The sequence below is a fragment of the Alligator sinensis genome, unplaced genomic scaffold, assembly GCF_000455745.1.
Source record: "Alligator sinensis unplaced genomic scaffold, ASM45574v1 scaffold419_1, whole genome shotgun sequence".
Lineage (NCBI taxonomy): Eukaryota > Metazoa > Chordata > Crocodylia > Alligatoridae > Alligator > Alligator sinensis.
In genome coordinates, this window is record NW_005842360.1 from 90,456 (window position 1) to 95,146 (window position 4,691).

The window sequence follows — 4,691 nt, forward strand, 5'->3', positions numbered from 1 at the left end:
AAACAAGCAGAACACCTACAGGCTGGGGAACTCCTTTTTTGTCAGCACAGAAGCAGAAAAGGATCTTGGAGTCACTATTGATTCCACGATGAACATGGGCCGACAGTGTGGGGACGCGGTCAGGGAGGCCAACCACACCTTGTCATGCATCCACAGATGCATCACGAGCAGGCCCAAGAAAGTGATCCTCCGCCTCTATGCGACACTGGTCAGGCCGCAGTTGGAGTACAGCATCCAGCTCTGGGCGCCGCACTTAAGGAGGGACGTGGACAGCATCGAGAGGGTCTAGAGTAGGGCCACTCACATGGTCAGGGGGAAGCAGGGCAGGCCCTACGAGGAGAGGCTACGGGACCTGAACCTGTTCAACCTGCACAAGAGACGGCTGAGAGGGGATCTGGTGGCCACCTATAAACTTCCCAAGGGGGACCAGCAGGGAATGGGAGAGACCCTGTTCCCCCAAGCACTACCAGGAGTAACTAGGAATAACGGCCATAAGTTGATTGAGAGCAGGTTCAGGCTGGACACCAGGAGGCGCTACTTCACAGTCAGGGCAGCTAGGCACTGGAACCAACGTCCAAGGGAAGTGGTGCTCGCTCCTACCCTGGGGGTCTTCAAAAGGAGGCTGGATGATCACCTCGCCGGGGGCATTTTTACCTGCCCGTGGCAGGGGGTCAGACTTGATGATCTGCTCAGGTTCCTTCCGACCCTACCAACTATGAAACAAGGATGGGCAGGAGCTCTACACCATCACAGAGGGCTACCTCAAAGAAAAAGCTCTATCCCACTTGTATGCCCCTTAATTACTACCTTCACATTGCCAGCTGTAACAACAATGCCAATGGGTTAGCAAGGCAGTATCACAGCATTAAGGGCCCGTCATGTCAGAGAGTGATAAAAAACAGGCTCTGTCAGCACTTGTTCCTATCAGCACTGACAACAAAATGCTTGTGTTACTCGGGGCCAGTGTGGCTTGGCACAAGGCGCAGTACTTCAGAGAACGTGAATTTGGAACTGGTTCCAGGTCCCAGGAGAAACAATGAGCAGGAAAGTGACTGCAAGGCCAAAAATCACTGTCCTTCAAACTCACGACAGTTCTTGCAGGTCTGATCTGTGTAGCCTGTGTGTGTGGGAAAAGTATTTAAATTTGATTTCAGAAGTATAAGACCATCCAGTGACCCAGAACAGGAATTACTCCCCATAAAGGACTGAATATATTAGAGATTCAAGGAACTAGAGAGACCTGTTGCCTTCTTGATTCTTGGACGGCAGTAAAAGTAGGAAACGAGGAACCAGAAAGCAGCCAAGCCAAGTACCTCCCTGTGCAGGGAGTGGAACAAATAGGAGACACTGCCCTGATTCTGAAGCCATCCCCTCTCCCAACAGATCCCGAGTCCAGTGTTCAATGCTTGCTCCATAGATGTGTGGATCACAAGCCTTTCATGTCAACCAATGCATCATGGGCACCTGTGCCAGGTCCTGGAGCTTTAACATTGTTCTTTTTTCTAACTTCAGGTCCCGAAAGTCCATATGGACCTTTCAATCAAGTCAGACCTAGACATTTCTACCCAGCCCAACACCACAAGCCTTTTAACAATGAACATTATTGGCAGTCAAGATTATTTTGATAAGCAACAGGATATGGATTGTGTGGATGCCGATAAGTGTTTTGCGATGAGCTTGCAAGGTTGACAGACCAAGATGACACCGGAACGTGGCTTTTTTAAAGATACGCACTTTTTACTTTTCCCCTCACATAATGAAATATTCAGCTTCTAATTTATGTTTTGTTTTGCAATGTCACCTAAGAACCGTTCATGGTGCAGAAAACCATCATGTTAGGGACCTAGAACAAGACTATCCCTGTCCGGTAATTTGCTGTACCATCTTCCATGTCTTTTTAATTTTCCGTGGAGGATAATACTGTCACTTTGACCACAGTCAAGCAAGTAGTAGAGATTTCTAGGACCATCTTGCTGCGGGGATGCTGTTAATACAACAACGACCAGAAAGGAGCTGATGCAGCTCTAAGAGAATATACTCGCACAACACAATACTGCATGAAAAGCAACAAGGAGAAATACATGTAATGAAGCAAGTGAATCGTGGGTATTGTGCACTAACAGCAAATCTAGTAATTATTCCCTTTTCCTATTGTATCTTGACACAGAGTAGGGCTTAGAAGCCAGCGCAGCAAGGGAAGACAATGAGATGGGACCCGAGGAGAAGGAATAAAAAGGACAATGAGAAGATATTGCATTATAGGATTGTGAAATTCCTAGGACATATGATAAGCCAAAGCCAAATGTAATTTCCACAGCTGCAGACTGGGAAAGAGGGAGAAATTAAATTTACCTCGTTCTACAGCTGCAAAATGTCAAGAGGCATATTGCAGTATATATTTAGCAACGCAAACCACAAAACACGGAGATGAACCAACTACTATGAATACCCAGCCTAGAAAATTATCATCGCCAGATTTCAGTGCTGACTGATTGCGTGCACGGAAACGCAGGCACTTTGCGCCTAATTTTCATACATGCCGGGCCCCGAATCTTTGCAGCTGAAGTCCCTAATGGCTGCAGGCCTTTGGCTCTTGCAAGTCAGGCACAAAGCATCTTAGGATCACGAGGAAAGAAAATGAAGCTAGCGAGCCTTTCTGAAAGTTTGGCTTGGGAAGGTACCTTTACCCAAGGACCCCATTTTGGACGGTGATTTTTCTTTGTGGAGCAAAATAATCCTGCGTTGGCAGCAGAGAGGACGGGGAAGGGGCTTAACGACAAGCTGGAAAGGGGCAAAACAGCCTCGTGCTTTCCTCCCCGAGGCCTGGAGCAGCCTCGCGCCCCCGGGAGGTGGTGCAAGCACCTACTCTGGGCTCCTGTGAGGGACATCTGGACGCTTATCTTGCTGGCATCCTGTGACCCCGGCCGACTTCCTGCCCCTGGGGCGGGGGGCTGGACCCGATGATCTTCCGCTGCAACCGCCCCTCTGCCTCCTCCCTCCCAGCTCTTCCCGCACTCACCGATGAGGATGGCGGTGTCGAGGGCGCGGAGCCGGGCGAGCAGCGGGCCCCGCGCCTGGAAGATGGGCAGGCTGCGGCGCTGCGCCTCCCCGGCGGCGATCGTCCCCCGGCCGCCGCGCGTGGGGATGGCGTCACGGCCGCGACACCCCCGGGACTGCAGCTCCCGCCCTGCACCGCGCCGAGGGGCGGGGCCTTTTGGCGAAGCCGCGCATGCCAGGAAGCGCGAGAACACCCGGCTGCCGCGCGGGGGATGACGTCACAGCCGCGACACCCCCTCCTACAGTCCTGGGACTGACTGCAACTCCCGGCCTGCACCGCGCCGGGGGCGGGGCTCCGGGAAGCGCGGTCCGCGGGGAGCTGAGCTGCAGAACTGTGGTGTCCTCCAGGCCCCGCTTCCCTTCCGGACGTGGTCCCGCCAGCGCGCGGCACAGAGCAGCTCCTCCAGCTGCACTGCGGGCACACAAATAGCCAGTTTTATTTAAAAAAACAACCACCGCACTTCCGGTTGCAATAAGGCTGACTGGCGCGCGAAGGCGAGGTCAGGTAATACCTAAGACAGCTACTGAAGAGTTGCTGGGGCCTTATCAGGAGCCGCCGCACCAACCGCTGCTTCGTCTGTGGACGGGATTTACGTGGCGAAGTGCCTGAGCTTGAGGTTTCAAAGAGATTATGAGGGTTTGCAAGACATCTGTCCCCTGCGTGCGTGACCCAAAGACAGTGATGCGAAATGACGCCATGAGACCCGTGATCTCGCTCAGCACCTGCTTGATAAACAACGGCTCCGGCTACAGGTCGTTTCTCTACACGGCCTCGGCACAGTCGCGTTTTCCATTTTCAGACTTTTTACAGATCTGGAGGTCAGAGCCTTTTTAAGACTACGGGCAGCAACGCTTTGCACATTTGTCACTCACTTCCATGCTCTATACAACAACGCCATCACATGGTCGTTCCCAGCTCCGAAATGACCCCTCTGAGAAGCTTTCTGAAGTTTGCTGGCAATTTCACGTATGCCCTCACCTCGCAAAACCGTGTTCAAGGCACCAGCATACACTTCTGGCCTTCTAAGATGCCTGGTCATTCTCCCTCCCTGAAGCGGGATGGTTAACTTCTGTCCTAGCCAAATGCAGTTTTGTTTGATGACAGTCTCACCGCAATACAACTTTGTCTGCCGCTTCACCTGGCGTACCTCATCCCCAGCGCTACTGATCAGAAATAACATCCAAATTCTTTATGAATTTCTCCTCCTAGCTGGAACAGTGCACTGGATCCACAAAACTGTCCAACTACTCTGCTCAGAACATGTTAACGTACTCAAGATAGAGGGAAAAAAAAAACTTTCAACACACGACACGCGTGTAGCCATCCTAAACTGATGTGTGCAGTTGACCGCTAGGACTGTAAGAGAGAATATGGGTCCCTTACAGGCCAGAGGGATAAATCGGAGGCAAGCCTACCATGATCCAGAAGACCTCAAGCACACAAAATCCAGGGAATGCCAGAGAGAAGGAAGTCAAGGAACAACAGTCTTGAGAGAAAAACAGTAAACTGAAGATTATTTTGTTCTAAAAGACCAAAAACAGAAGCTGTGTAGTGTAGTGTGAGCCAAGAAATGGGAGCTTTGCCCTACAAGTACAAATGCTGGGAGATAAGATAACGCCCTTCCCTCCGACTG

At 51.4% G+C, this 4,691-nt stretch overlaps 1 protein-coding gene across 2 annotated transcripts in view; it reads right to left on the reverse strand.

Annotated features, from left to right (window-relative positions):
- DHX33 (DEAH-box helicase 33) overlaps positions 1–3,113 on the reverse strand; it is a 16,501-nt gene extending 13,388 nt beyond the window's left edge. For both annotated transcript variants that reach the window (XM_025210623.1, XM_006029147.3), the window contains exon 1: positions 3,020–3,113. The gene's annotated coding sequence lies outside the window, so the exon portion shown is untranslated. The remainder of the gene's footprint in view (positions 1–3,019) is intronic.
- Positions 3,114–4,691: the final 1,578 nt, after the last annotated feature.